Here is a 16278-nt window from a genome sequence, read left to right as displayed (position 1 = left end):
CCCGGCCAAACTGCAACAAAAAATAGCTGGGCGTTGTGGCGGGTGATGCTTATTACTCTACTTTAATAAGCATTACTACTACCCTCATATCTTTCCCTAAATCTCAGTAAAGACTACCCAACTCAAATCCTCCCCCACAAAAAATAAGTGGGCTTTTTGTGAAAATCAAGAAAAGGGATGAAATGCATACCTAAGACAAAAGAGACAAAAAACAGAAGCAGCCAAGGGTGGAAGCAGTGGTTCAGATAAGATTTCTACATAACTTTGTGGAGAAGACTTTGGATTTTTCACCTGCAGTGGAATTGTACAGGCTGAAAGGGATTAGGTGAAGGAGGAGAGGTTGAGATCATTTTATCCAAAATTCCAGGAGCAGAGAAAGCCATTAAACTGTAAATAAAAATATTAACATTCAAAAGAGATATTTTTGCCAAGATCATTCAGCTAAAAATGGCAAAGAATACAAATAGTTGCTTTGATTCTAAGATCCTAACTCTTCCCATGCACCAGAGAACCTTTGTGTGATTATTCTTGGTACTGACAAAATGATTCTAAAATTCATCTGGAAGAATAAACCAGAACAAAATTTTAACATCTTAAAGATAAAACCAAGAGTAACATCAGAGAGATCAGAAGGGTAGAAAAATTAGTCAAGTTTTAACCATCCTGTCTAAATGGTTAAATTAGTACTAGCCCAAGAAAAAAATTACTGGGCTGAAATATTTAAAAATTAATTACATAGGCTTGGCGCCTATAGAGTGGTTATAACATCAGCCACATACACCAAGGCTGACAGGTTCAAACCTGGCCTGAGCCAGCTAAAACAATGGCAACTGCAACAAAAAAATAGCCAGACATTGTGGCAGGTGCCTGTAGTCCTAGCTACTTGGGAGGCTGAGGCAAGACAATTGCTTAAGCCCAAGAGTTTTACGTTGCTGTGAGCTGTGACAGCACAGAACTCTACCGAGGGTGACCCAATGAGACTGTCTCAAAAAAAAAAAATTACAGAATATTTAAAAATTAATCATAGCTAACATTTCTTTTGCTTACTATCTGAGCACTACACTGAATAGTCTATGTCCATTATACAATTTACTTCTCACAATTACATGATGTAGGAGTGTTCAATTGATGGGATGATTTACTAATATCAAAAAAGATTTATTTAAAGGTTTAACAGTTTTTCCTTAACTAGTATTCATCTCAGTCGTAGAAAAATGATAAGTCACTATTTTTCAGTTTTCCCAGAGACAGTATATAATATCCAGCACTATCTGAGACACACAGAAGTTAATTAGCAGTAAACAAACGATGCTTTAGCATTAAAACTTAATCTCTCCCAACTGAGAAAGGTTACCTTATAATCCAAAATATTACGTAAGTTAAAAATAGGTATTTTTAAGTCAAATAAATGAGCTTTAAAAAAAACAAACAAGAAAATAGAATGGACTTAAAAACAGAGATCTTACTAAATTTAGAACATAAAGGAAAAGTTCAACAGATTTTGCTCACACAGAAGTAAATAAACATTAAATGACAAACTGAGGGGAAAATCTGAAAGCAATACAAAGTATACAGTTAACACCTTGATTACATAGGTATAAAGAATTTGTTTTAAAAAATAGGCAAAATTAACCTCAAACAGGTTAATTTTCAAAAGGAAAATTAACTTTGAAAATTTATTTTTAAAAGGAAAAAAACTACCAAACAAAATAATAAGAATATATGAAGTTTAGCTGCAAAAATAAGGTAGTATTAAATTTGATAAATTTTATACAAATTACCTATTACCTAATCCTCACATCAGTAAAGGGAAACTAGAACTCTCAGACACTATGGTGAGAATGCAAACTCATAGAACTTTTCTGGAAAGCATTTTGACAATACTACAAGAACTAAAACTGAGTTTTTGACTCAGTAATTCTCTTTCTCCATATCTAACTTAAGAAAAAAAAACCTTAAACAAGGGAGCAAAAACTCTAATGAAATTGTTTATTATGCCATGGTTGTGATAAACTGAAAAAAAAAAAAAAAAAGCACCAAAATGTCAAATGACAATTGAATGCTATTAGGTCCTGTGCCCACTGGGTAGAACACTAAGTACTCTTCGAAACAATTATAAAGGCTGGACTATACTGCCTGTCCTTATAACATGGAAAAAGTCATACAACAGAAAAAAGAAAAGCACAATATGGAAATTGCATACAGATTCTTTAAAACAGAAAACTAAGAAAATATACCCAAATATTTTCATGAAAGCAATTACTGGTAACAGAGTAGGAATGTGATGAGTGTTCTCTTTTTTCTCCACCTCATATGTTTTTAGCAAGTATACATTACTTTTTATATTAGAAATAATTTTAATAATACAGTAATTTTAAAACTTAAAAAAACCAATAAAATAAAATAACTCATTTATAGCCGGGCGTTGTGGCGGGCGCCTATAGTCCCAGCTACTTGGAAGGCTGAGGCAAGAGAACCGCTTAAGCCCAGGAGTTGGAGGTTGCTGTGAGCTGTGTGAGGCCACAGCACTCTACTGAGGGCCATAAAGTGAGACTCTGTCTCTACAAAAAAAAAATAACTCATTTATATGAAACATTTCACAATCACTGCTCTCTAGATGTAATGACCTATATAAAGTATTAAAGTAAAAAACCAGACATGCAATAGTGATACCATATTTAAAGTCATAACATTTTAAAATGTAAATTAGAAGGAAAAATTGATAGGTAAGCAAAAAATCTTACATATCATTTTTATGTTAAAAAAGAATACGTAATATTTTCTATCAAATTATAAAGTCACAATTCATTAAGAACACGGAGAAATTGGGTGGCGCCTGTGGCTCAGTGAGTAGGGCACCAGCCCCATATAACAAGGGTGGCGAGTTCGAACCCGGCCCCAGCCAAACTAAAAACAACAACAACAAGAACACGGACAAAATATGACTTACATTATATTTTTATGATAAATTTCCTCTAAAACACAGAGCTTATTTTCAAGATCAATTTATAAGCCAATGACTTTGAACATTATTAAGTTTCTAAAGCAAATGAAAAACTGTATACTATAATTACTTTGGGAAAAAAAGATAAAATATAGTATTTTTAAATCTTTTAAAAAGAACATTTACTAAATAAAATCTTGTCTATTAAATTAATAAAATAAACAATATGTCCACTATCACACTGTGATTACCACAGGAGGTCGAATAGTTAATAACCTAAAAATAATGTCAGAACATTAAATACATACATTATGATATTTAATTCATAATATAATTGCAACGGCTCCCTGACATACTATTGTAAGGACTGTCATCACATTATCTTATGAGTCTTTATCATTATATATCTAAATTACCTTTATTTTCTTATATAAAGGCAATGATATGGCTATCCTTTTAATCATTATTTAAACTCTACTTACTTAATTCCAAAATTCTAATTACTGGCCTCTTTGAAACTGTCTTTCAAAGAGTTATACTGATTTTCATTTCATCAGTAGGTTAGTCTCGTTCTACTCAGGTTCTTTTCAATGTAGAACATTAAAGTTGTACTTCATATTCAGTAAGTAAAAATAATTTATTTGTATTTTTACTTTTCTTTGAATATTATGTCAAACATTTTAAATTTTGATAATCACTTTTTTTTATGATACAACTGATCTTCCATTAAACTATAACAAGTCTAAAAAACTAAAAATTATGGTACCAAATGTATTTAAAAGGTACCCTATTTAAGTCAAATTACTAGTACAAAGCTAAAGAAAAAGGTGTATGAGGATCAATTCTCAATATATGAACATTTACAAGATTTCTCTGAGTCAATAAACATTTCCCTGTGTAAGAGGTGGAAAATAATGGCAAGTCACTTCTCTGTTCTTCATGGCAATCTCTCTAACCACCTGAAAGTCACCATAAATAACATAGGATCTCTGCTTTCTACATTTTATTGTATAGACACATTAATATAAGTGTCTACTATTTAGTATTTTCTTCTAATATTTATAAGCACTGAAAGACTTTCAGTAATCAATAGAGTAGAGATGTAGAGAAGATCAATTCAAGAAAGATTTCTACGGCAGAATTAATAGAACTTGATAACTACAGCAGTATTCCCTTATTCCAGGCTTTGCTCTCTTAGGATTTCAGTTACTCCAATCAACCATGACTGGAAAACAGGCACGTAAGTACAGTACCATGTGATACTTTGAGACCGAGGAAAACCACATTCATTTCACTTTTATTACATTATGTTGTTATAATAGTTCTGTTCTAAGTTATTCTTAATCTCTTCTGTGCCTAATTTATAAATTAAACTTCATCGTAGGAATGCACATATAGGAAAAAACATACTAAACATACTTTAGTCACTACTAAAGTTTTGAGACAGACTGTCCATTATTTCATTTCCAAGAAACACAGTCAACATGGTCCCTTCTGCTTCACCCGTGTACATCTCAGCTTGCTCAGCTTATCGGTGTTGCTAGAAGGGCTTCACTTGTTTGCATCTATGCGGATTTTACATTTCTTGATTTTTGTGTGTGTCTCGAAACTTTTGTAATGACCCACATATTCAGGGTTCAGTGCTATCTGTGGTTTCAGACATCCCATCTATGGGGGTGTCTTTGGAAGGTATCCCCAGTGGAAAAGGGGAGACTACTATATTAGGATGTGGAAGATGAGGAACTAAGGAGTTAAAGGATGTATTTGAGGTTTATAGCTGGGTAACTGGGTATGTGATGACACAGGCAAAGTGATTAGAAAAGGAACAAATTTTAATTGTTGAGAGAAGCGAATGGAAGTTCAGTTTTAGAAATATCGGGTGGAAGGTACCTATGGTACACCTAATTACATCTGTCTAGTAGACAAACACTGATCTATCTTTCAAGAGAAATATGGGCTGGAGAAAGACCTGCAATTCATCATCTCATAAAAGTACTTGACTGGGACAGAGGGCTCACCGAGAAGACAAAAAGAGAAGATACATCTTAAAAGACCTCGCATTAAACGGGCAGAGGAAAAGGACACCAAGAACGTATAAAAGAAAAGTAGAAGGAAACCAGGAGAGGGTGCCAAGAGGGGAGAAGTGTATTGAGGAAGGTATAATACGAAACCAAATGTTACCTTGTCAATTAGGGAAGTACTGAAAGGCGTCCACTTGGATTCAGCAAGATAAGAAATTTCAGTAGAGGTGGTGGGCGTCAGTACCACAAACCGAATGCTTTATTATTATTGAGAGGCAGGGGGGAAAAACATTTTTAAGGTAATATTTTTAAGGAATCAGCCTACAAAGGGAAGCAAGCAGAGAAGAAAGCTTTATTAAAATGGAAGTACCTTGAGAATGTTTAAAATTTTTGGGGAAGAGGGACAAAAAATGCATAAGAGAAAGGAGATATGCAAATAGCATGTGGTGTCTGAGAAAGTGGAAGCCACTGGGACTCAGGGGAAAAGAAAAGCGATTAGCTGTAAACAGGAAAAGGAACACTTCTTTCACTGAAACAGAAGCGGAGAAGGAAAGGAAAGAATGGGTTGGAGATTCATGAGCAGATTTGGTAGTAAAAAGTTAAGGGAGTTAACTTATACGTGATGTAAAGCAGGAAGAACCGTACATTTAACGTGAAAGGGCGAGATGGCAGCATCCAAGAGATTCAGAAGAGCAGGAAAGGGAGGACTGTGGGCAGCACTAAGGGCCTCTTCACTGATATCACCAACATGCACTACAAATATTTTTTCCCACCAATGCTCATAAGCCTCAACAGAAACACTCCACTGAATCCACCCAAGGATGGCGTTTTGCCAGACAGGCTTAATAAAAAGACAGTAAAACTAAAAAGCAGAAGCTATTAGAAAACAACTGACACAGATGCTGGATGATAGCATGGGCAGCTGAATGGAGATAAAAACAAAATTCTTCTACTTTCAACATTCTTTCTACTTCTAATCATTCTATATCCCACTGAAAAAAGCTGAAACTATTACTTCCAAGTCTCATTTAGCTATTTTTGACAGCCTTACAGGGTTTCTTTTTTTATTTTTTGAGACAGTCTCACTACCTTGCCCTCAATAGAATGCCATGGCGTCACAGCTCACAGCAACTTCAAACTCTTGGGCTTAAGTGATTCTCTTGCCTCAGTCTCCCAAGTGGCTGGGACTACCGGCGCCTGTCACAATGCCCGGCTATTTTTTTTTTTTAGTTGCAGTTGTCATTGTTGTTTAACAAGACTGCGCCAGGCTCAAACTCGCTAGCTTTGGTGTATACGGCCAGTGCCCTACTCACTGAGCTAGATGCCAAGCCCTTATTGGACTTCTTTATCTTTTAATATAAAATGAAAATTCATTATGGGAATTTTAAGCTACTTTCAGTGACTGCTCTTTGTAAAGAAAATCCTGTTATAGGATTCTTACTATATATAAAGAGAAGTATTACATATGTCCAAGTAGACTATCACTGCATTAACTACTATAAAATGCCTATGACTAAATTTTATCCTTAAAATAAGAATACAAGGTAAAGAAGACACAAAAGCAACGAAGGAATCAATAAAAAAATTATTTTCCTAAAATCTTTAAATGTTAGATATTATTTCTTAAACAGGATTAAATCACTCAACCATCTCTGGAACTATCTACCCAAGACAGTCTTCCATTCTTCTTGATGACAACTAGCACATGCTTTCAGTCTGTCTCCCCTTTAGTTCCGGCTTTCATGACCTGAACGTTTGCAAGGATTTCTCTAAGACTATGGCCTCCATTTCAACGTCCACCTCATCTTCTCTATTCCAATACTTTTTTTTCATTCTGAACTGGTAATTTGTTCAAGATCTGGAACTTCTGAAATTCATCTTTTTGATCATAAGTTCTTGCATTCTACTTTTCCCACATCCTTATTCCTACAGAACCTGCTCTTGGCTCTATCAGATACTACCAGTCCCTGGATCAGTTCTTTCTCCTTGAATCTCTTAATAACTTGCTTCCTTACTCAAACCCAAACCCAAGTAAGTAATTTTCCACTTTCCCACCTATTTGCCCACTCATCCACTTAATTCTGGATAAACTCTACCACCTGCTTTCTCTGTTCTCTGCTTCTACTCTCAAACTGTCAAAACAACGTGGAAATAGTCATAAAATGGCACAAACTCTGTCTACTATACAAACGGACTATACTACACACACACACATTTTCAAAATCTAAGTTTACTCCATGAGGTAAGGTACTTTGTTTTGCTCACTGCCATATCTCTAGTATGTTGTAGTTATTACATAGCACATTGTAGACACTCAATTAAATTCATGAAAGTAAGTATATTGCTATGGATCTCTTGCTGAGTTCTTACTGAATTCCCTAATATAATTATCCCACACCCTTTCTAGTTTTTATTTTTTATGTTTTGAAATTTTACAGTTTATCACATAAAAGAAAGAAAGAAAGAAAAGAAAGAAATTACATAAAGTGAAAATACATTCCAGAGAGAGAGGAACAGGTCAGCTATCTGACCAGTTAGTCGGGTCAGTCTCCGTAAGTGGAGAAAGACCACTTTCTAGTTTTTAAAAAGCCTCCTTCAGGAACAAATGGCCAAACCCTACTGCAAAAAACCAAGTCTTCCAATGTTGGTTAACTCAATTACTCAATATTTTTTATTCCTGCTATGTAGAATAATTTGCTAAAAAGATGACTATAACTGATTCTACAATTTTTTCATTTACTAATGTCTATTTTACAGTGATCACTCAAGTTAAAAGCTCTAATATTCACACTCACATTTGACTTCCTGAGTTCCATATTTCTTGTCTTATTTTGTTATAGTGTTCCATTTTAAAAAACAAAACAAAAACACTGAGAATTACAATTAAGATATAAATCACCGGGCGGCGCCTGTGGCTTGAGGAGTAGGGCGCCGGTCCCATATGCCAGAGGTGGAGGGTTCAAACCCAGCCCCGGCCAAAAAAAGATATAAATCACCATCCATTTTTTTTTTTTTTTTTTTTTTTGAGACAGAGCCTCGAGCTGTCACCTTGGGTAGAGTGCCATAGAATCACAGCTCACAGCAACCTCCAACTCCTGAGCTCAAGCAATTTTCCTGCCTCCGCCTCCCAAGTAGCTGGAACTACAGGTGCCTGCCACAATGCTGGGCTATTTTTTTGTTGCAGCCCTCATTATTGTTTGGCAGGGCCGGGCTGCATTGGAACCTGACAGCTCAGGTGTATGTGGTTGGCGCCTTAGCCACTTGAGCCACAGGCACCAAGCCTTATTTTCTGATGAGTCTCGTTTCAGGTCTTCACAGGGGAGCTAAAAATCTGTCTGCTTCTGTAGAAAGCAAGACACATACGAAACAAACTTTGAAAACAGACTTTCTGAAAATTTTAACAGAATTAAATTCAAATTCTGAAGTTTATTTTTTAAAAGAACAGTTTTTAAATGCTGTTAATAAAATTTATTCCAATTCTCACATTTCTTTCTTTCTTTTTGAGACAGAGTCTCACTATGTTGCCCTGGGTAGAGTGCCATGGCATCACAGCTCACAGCAACCTCAAACTCTTGGGCTTAAGCAATTCTCTTGTCTCAGCCTCCCAAATAGCTGGGACCACAGACGCCCACCACAACACCCAGCTATTTTTTTGGTTGCAGTTGTCATTGTTCTTTAGCAGGCCCAGGCCAGGTTTGAACCTGCCAGCTCCAGTGTATGTGGCTGGCGCCCTAGCTGCTGAGCTACAGGCGCCGAGGCACATTTATTTCTCTCTCTCTTTCTTCCTTTCTTTAGCAGTCTCACACTGCTGCACAGGCTGGAGTGTAGTAGGGTCATCACAGCTCTACTGCAACCTCAAAGTCCTGGGCTCAGCTTCTCAAGTAGCTGGGAAAATACCTTTATGCAACCACCATATGACAATGCACTATGCCCAGAAACTAACGTTTAAAGTAATTTTAGACAGGCTGGGCGTGGTTGCTCATGCCCATCCCGTTTTGTAATCCTAGCACACTCGGAGGCTGAGGCATGTGGATAGCCTGAGCTCAAGGAGTTCAAGACCAGCCTGAGCAAGAGGGAGATTCCATCTCTAAAAACAGAAAAACTAGCCAAGCACTGTGATTAGGAGGCTATAGTCCCATCTACTCAGGAGGCTGGGGCAAGGGGATTGCTTGAGCCCACTTTCTAGTTTTTTAAAAGTCTGAGGTTGCTGTGAGCTGAGTGCCATGGCACTCTACCCAGGGCACAGAGACTCTGTCTCCAAAAAAAAAAAAGCAATTTTAGACAACTAAAACAACTTCAGTTAAAGTAGAGGAATTCATGAATAAAAAATAAACAACCAATTAATATAAGATATCTCATGAAATAAATCTATATTGATTACGTTTAAAAAAAAAACCAATTAATAGAAACATTGCAGGTAACTTTAGATTAAATGGAAAAGAGGCTATTCAAACAGTTGTTACATGACAAATTCAAACTCCAATGGGCTAAAGAAATTCTGAGAAGTCAAATTTCAAGAGATACTACATAATCCTTCTAGTAATTAATAATTAGGAATGGCATAGTTCTTTTCTAACAAATGTGTGAAGGCAGACCAAAGTGGATGCCAAACAGGGCAGCAAACCCAGAATGTTTGTTCACTAAGTGGAGAGGACCCGCAGTCATGCACGTGACTTTGATAGCAGTCTCCATCAGAATCTTCAACTATAATGCAAAGGACAACTATATACATGTATATACATATACACACACATACAGATATAAATAATGGTGTTTAGTTACCTGTTTAGAAACTAGTTTTGCAGCTTAGAAAGGGCTCTCCTCCTGCTCCACACTTCAAAGCTGTTGCCTGCTTAGGATTTTTTAAAAAATCACTTTAGTAAAGTCTTTACTTGCACTATGAAGTACAGGATAACAAACACTTTATGTTCTAAAACGGGGGTGTCCAACCCTGCGGCCCACATACTGATTTTGTGAGGACTTTTTTTGCTTATCTGTGGTGTCAGATAATCATGAAAAGTATGCATGGACTTTTTTTTTTTGCTCATCAGCTTTCATTAGTGTTTGCGTATTTAATTTGTGGTCCAGACGACTGTTCTTACGTGCCCCAGAGACAAAAGGTTGTACACCCCTGTCTAAAACACGTTTAGAAAAATCAAAAAAGAGGAAGAATACATTTTATCAACATTTTAAACCCAAATTACCTCAATCTTCTCAGAAAATGTGATATACATATATCTTTAAATTCCCCAAACTTCTAAAATTCTACCAGTGTTATCTTTATACCTACATTAGAATAGTATAATGAAAATAATTAACTCTAATAATACCTTAAAAATCCATGCCGAAGTTTACTTTTTTTGATTATCAAGTCAATAACTTCCATCACTCAAACTATCTAAGAACTTTGTATGCCTGATGATTAAAACAAAAAGTTTGCTTATTTACAATCTAGCTACTGGGCTTCATAACAAAAGACGCTGGTCACTATATGAACACAATGTTTACCTTCAGTTCAAAACCTCAATATTGTACGGGTGCTTGGTGGCCCTCACCAGGAAGGTGATAGGGAAAGAAAGGAGCAGGTGCACCCGAAGCGCCACACCACCCACTCTGTAACCAGAGAACGCCAGAAGGCGGAGTCTGGAGAGCGACTGTGGGGCGGAGGTGGTAGGGGCGCCCAGAAAGCCTGCTTCTTCTAGAGCGCGAACTCGATCCGTCACCCACAAGGCACAAGACACAGAACTCTAACCAGAAAAAAAAAAAAAAAATCAGACAAGCTCCCAGGGAGCGGGGCCTGGAGTGGGGCCACCGGATGGAAAGTTCGCACCACCAGGCGGGCTTCCTGGCGGGGCCTAAAACCTAATCCCCCAACACCAGTAGATTCTGCAAAGCAGGCTGCGCTACCCGAATCCCACCTGGCACTTGGTTTTCCCCATCCTAGGCCCGTTCTAACTAGAGCTGCAGGGAGGCATGGGGGGGAGGCCAGTGGGGGAGAACTATTCAATGAACAGTCCCTTCTCCAAGTTATCAACCACCCCTTTACCCAAGGCAGGAACGCCTACCCCGGCCCTTTGGCTCCAAGAAAACAGGAGACAGCAGAAACCCTGCAGCTCACTGCCCAAGTTAAACTCACAAGAGTCGCCTCGCTCCACACCCGCCCCTGTCCATCCAAAATTCTGGACATCTAGAGCCCCACAAAGTGAAATTTGAGGGAGCGCGGCCACGGGGGCTGTGGCCACCCAGGCCTCTTTCTTTGAGAAGTCGAACCCGTGTCCCGGGCACCCAAACTAGAGCCCCCCGCTCCGCCGCCTCCACCCGCCAGGGACATTCCCGGGGCTCCGGGGACGCAGGCCGGCCTCCTCCCCAGGCCCAGAGAGGGACGGGGAGCCAGGAGGGGAATTCTGCAGTGGCCAACGCGTCCCCGGAGGCTCACCGGGGAGGTCGCGTCGCTCGGCCCCGCGGGGACGTGAAGCGGGCAGCGCGAAGACCAGGAGCCTACAGCGGCGGCGTGGGCCCGAGGCCAGCGTCCCACATCATCGGGTGTCCCAGAGACGTGTTACGCTCCCGCCCCCGGGGCGCGCTGCCCGCGGTTGCCAAGGTTGGGGACGCGCAGGCATTACCTGTAAACGAAGCTGCCTCTCCGGTCAAGGGCGGAGTGGCCGTCAGCCCCCGCGACCCGCCCCTAGCAGCCGGCCTCCCCTTGAGACCGCAGCAGAGAGGTCCACACGCTCTCTGGCTGCGTAGGGCCCAATGGCCGCCTTTCCCACCTCAGTTACTCGGCGCCAACCGCCGCAGCCAGCGCCATCTTAGGATCTCATTGTGGTGGGAGAAGAGGGGCGGGGGACTGCAGAGGGGGCAACGCGCCGGGAGACATGCGCCGTCTCCGCGGCAACGGCCGCGCGGGGGCGAGAACTCGCCGGGCGCGAACCGCAGTGCGATCGACGCTCTAGGCTCGAGTCATGTGACCCACCGAAGTCTGTGGTGTCACTGCCGGAACCGGATACACGAACGCACGGCCCGAGACTACATATACCAGAATGCTAGCGCGAGCTCGGGTTATTAAACGCTCGCCAGGCTCCCATCACCCCGCGCGGTGGAGGACTACAGATCCCAGCATGCTGCGCGGTGCTGGCGCTGACCGCGGAAGCAAAGACTTAAGGCCTGTGCGGAAGTGGGTGACCTCCCCTCGGCCGCTGGGGAGGGAGCGGGGGCGGTCTGGCTTCCCGTGGGGGTGTCGGCTCCGGTTGGTGCCAGAAGGGGCAGCTAAGGCTGGGGTTGCTCTGCCATCCCCTGTCCACCCACATCCCGGTTACGAAGGCAGGGAAACAAAAGAGGCGTTGTAATCTAGTCCAGCCTTCTAATTTTACATAAATTTTACACGTAAAGTAAATCCACGGAAATTAAACAATTTCCCAAACGTCATATATAGCTAGTCGGTGGGAGAATCGTAGATATTGTTAATTATTAACGCCCTTTTTGATTAATGCCTTTTTTCTTAGAGTAACCGAATGATCTTAATCAGAATTTAATTGTCTCCGATTTCCCCTTTTATTTATACTTCTAGGTTAGCGGCTCTATTAAGATTGAGCTTCCCTCCGTTTGAAACAAACAATTTGGTAAAGTGACAATTGGTGTCTAAAGTGTGACCGGCTGAAAAGTTAAAGCCTCTGTCAGTTTTGGTTGAGTGCAATTCTATTTTTAGACAGTTCGTTAATTTTAGGGTGAGTTTGAGGGGAGGAATAAAGAATGGGCTTCTGGGTTCCACCAAAGACCAAAACAAATTGTTCTCAATTACCAACAGGAATTGTTCGAGAACAATTAATATAACTGCATCTTAGTACACAATTTAGATAAATAAAGCTCTTCCAGCCCACTGCAGTTTGCTCCTTTTTCTAGGTTGAGTGAGCAGTGCAGTTGATTCTTGACACTACCACTCACATGTAAAATTTTTCTTTTCTTTTTTCTTTTTTTTTTTTTTTTGTAGAGACAGAGTCTCACTTTATGGCCCTCGGTAGAGTGCCGTGGCCTCACACAGCTCACAGCAACCTCCAACTCCTGGGCTTAAGCGATTCTCTTGCCTCAGCCTCCCGAGTAGCTGGGACTACAGGCGCCCACCACAACGCCCGGCTATTTTTTGGTTGCAGTTCAGCCGGGGCCGGGTTTGAACCTGCCACCCTCGGTATATGGGGCCGGCGCCTTACTGACTGAGCCACAGGCACCGCCCAAAACTCATTTTTTTTTTTTTTTGTTTTGTTTTTGTGGTTTTTTGGCCGGGGCTGGGTTTGAACCCGCCACCTCCGGCATATGGGACCAGCGCCCTACTCCTTGAGCCACAGGCGCTGCCCTTCTTTTTTCTTTTTTTACATTCTGTGTTGTCTATCACTAAGCACTGAGGTACAAAAACTTAGTCACTGCTCTTGAAGAGCTCATATTTTAGTCAAGGATGGGGAAATGGGATGTGAGCTAAAGAAATTGTGTATTATAAGAAAAATTGCTGTGGTAGCCACCTGTGGGGTGTTGTTTGTAGTCCAGGATGCCCTATCCTCATTCCACCGCTTTAAGATCTTGAACAAGTTACTTAACCTTTCTGAGCCTCAATTGCCCCATCTATGAAATGAAGAAGAAGAAATAATATTGCTTACTTTAAAAGGATTTTTAAAACTTCACGTTTATTTTATACCAGCCATAGTATTAAGCACTTCAGCTATTGTGATTTTCTTAATCTTCGTAAGTACTCTGAAGAGGCTGGTTCTACATGTGACTTACTTTACAAATGAAAGGTTAAATCAAAGTTGTAGCAGTTCCAAGTGGTAGAGTTTTTGGAAGAATTTTTTTATTATTATATAAGGAAACACGTAGAGAAAACTGTTGCATTAGAACAATTCGAGTGAATTAAAAAGCATGACAAATTGTCGTAGCTGTTGGTCATCATGTTTTCTGGATTTATGAATCCCCAAAATGTTAATACTATTATTTTTTAGATGGTAGGAATTTGAGAAATGTTTACATTAAAAAGAAGTCCTCCTCAAATGTGGGCATTACTGATCTTTGAAGGGGAAGGAGGAGAGGAAAAAAAAAAAAAAAAACTACAGAATTTCCCTGGCTTCAAAAAATGTAACATCTAATTTAGGAGAAAATCTTATCAAAATGAATCAGTTTAGTAGTGACTATACCAAATAAATTAAGGCAGTAAGTGCTTTAGTAATTCAGAGGACAAATTAAGATCAATTATCTCAGGGGTAATGATCTTTGGAGGATTTCTACATAAGATGAAATTAAGGGCAGAGATCTGTGGAAATGTAAATAAGAAACAGAAAAAGTGGCCCCTAACAGGTAAACATTGAAACTGGGTTTCAGTTTTCCACATTTGGGAGAACAACCAAGCACATGTATTGAAGATGGAGGGGTGGATCTAAATGGCAGAATGATGTTCAAGGAAATGAATCACACTAGGAACACAGAAAACAGATCAGAATAAGCAATGGACAATAAACAGACTGGCTGAAGTAGAGGATTTATATGGGGTAAGAGATGGGGAGAGGGGATAAGGCAAGATTCATTAACAGGTTGAACCAAACTATAGACGGTCTTAACTACTGATCTGAAGAGTTTGGGCTTTGTTCTACAGATACCATGAAATCACTTGAGATTTTGGAAAAGGGCAATGATATAATAATAAAATTAAGACTTCACTCTAGTGGCAATGTTGAATACAGACAAGGAAGAGAACAGAGGAGGGGGAAAGCAGATGGTAACTGGCCTGAATTAATTAAGGGCTGTTTAAGGTAGTAGCAGAATAAATAAAGGACTAGAATTTTTATTAACATAATCTAAATCAAGTGTCATGAGGTGTACAATACAATTTGTTTCTGGTTTTTGGAATTTAGTAAGACATGGATCAGGTGGTACTTACTGGGTAACATTTTGTGCCATATTTTTTGCATGGCTATAACAGAAACCCTGTCTTTGTGTCTCTTTTTACCATAATGCCTTGCAGAATTCATTTATATTGATGTTCATTAATTTGGACTCTGAAACAATAGTTTTCTGCAATACCTAGTTTTAACCTGCAGATGGTGATACAACTTAAAGGAAAAACTTCAGTGACTAAAAGTCACTGTTATTACAATTGAATTTCCTTTTTTTAATTTGCCAAATATCTTTTTAATGAGAATTATAAAAGACCAAAAGCACACTTTTTTGCAAACTGCTTTTTTTAAACAAATGATTTGCTTTTAATTAAATACCGTGCATGACAATGCCTTCTTTTGTAAAAGCAATAAATAAGAACAAAATTTAAACAAGTGATTTGTCCAAGGTATTTGAAAAAAGAGAAAAAGGCCTGGTTTTATTTCAATATTTAAAAAACCAGTTTATTTCCTAACCTTTCAAAGATTAAGTTTGAAGGTATGACTCAATTGTAGAACAGAATGAGTGAGAAAAAGAGAGACCATCTTAGAGCTACTTTAAATAGCTTTTGATAATTCTTCTGATGTCACCTTTATTATCTGGAACTTCACCAAATTACTGAATTTAAGATACTTCTAATGAACTGAGAAATGGAGGGGTAGAGAAAATATGTATCGAATACAGTATAAATTTTACCATGATTATGCATATCAAAGATGCTAACTTTAAAATGGTACCCAAAAAATACAGAAAAGAAAGTCAAATTTATTTATTTATTTATTTATTGCAGTTTTTGGCTGGGGCTGGGTTTAAACCCACCACCTCCAGTATATGGGGCCAGCGCCTTTGAGCCACAGGCACCGCCCAAGAAAGTCAAATTTATTTAATGAAAAACTAGAATAAAAATTAGCAAATACACACACAGGAAAAAAAAAAAACAGTGGGATGGGGAAAGGGGAAAGCAGAGAAAAACGCAGGAGGTGGGGTGGGAGAAGGGAAGAGTGGAGAGAAGGAAGGAGGAAGTGGTGTGGGGTCTCGGTGTGTGACACACCTTTTGGGGGCAAGATACAATTGTAAGAGGGACTTTAGCTAACAAATGCAATCAGTGTAACCTGGTTTCTTGTACCCTCAATGAATCCCCAACAATGAAAAAAAAAAAAAAAGCAGCACTATATAATGACTCACAAGGGGGAAAAGCAGTGGTTCAAGTCCATGAAAGATGGCTGGTCAGTTCAAGAGAAGAAAACGCACGCACACACATGCTCACACACACAAGCGCACACGTTTGCTCATACACACAAGCACACACATACAAAAACCAGTATTTACAATCAATCTATAATAAAGACAAAACTCAGAGTTATTTTACAATGCTGCCTTTCTTAACACAAAAGATGCCCA

At 39.2% G+C, this 16278-nt stretch overlaps 1 protein-coding gene across 5 annotated transcripts in view; it reads right to left on the bottom strand.

The window, feature by feature from the left end:
• The window catches only part of PCM1 (pericentriolar material 1), a 90919-nt gene extending 79022 nt beyond the window's left edge, over positions 1 to 11897 (bottom strand). The window contains exons 1-2 of one of the 5 annotated variants that reach the window (XM_053578357.1): positions 11589 to 11897; positions 9748 to 9814 (exon numbers count right to left, since the gene is read on the bottom strand). The gene's annotated coding sequence lies outside the window, so the exon portion shown is untranslated. Of the gene's footprint in view, positions 1 to 9747; positions 9818 to 11588 lie in introns of all 5 variants that reach the window. The other 4 variants (XM_053578358.1, XM_053578359.1, XM_053578354.1 and 1 more) reach the window with 4 other exon arrangements.
• Between the last annotated feature and the right edge of the window lie 4381 nt (positions 11898 to 16278).

The sequence above is a fragment of the Nycticebus coucang genome, chromosome 24 (assembly GCF_027406575.1).
Source record: "Nycticebus coucang isolate mNycCou1 chromosome 24, mNycCou1.pri, whole genome shotgun sequence".
NCBI lineage: Eukaryota > Metazoa > Chordata > Mammalia > Primates > Lorisidae > Nycticebus > Nycticebus coucang.
This window is presented reverse-complemented; position numbering and strand designations above follow the sequence as displayed.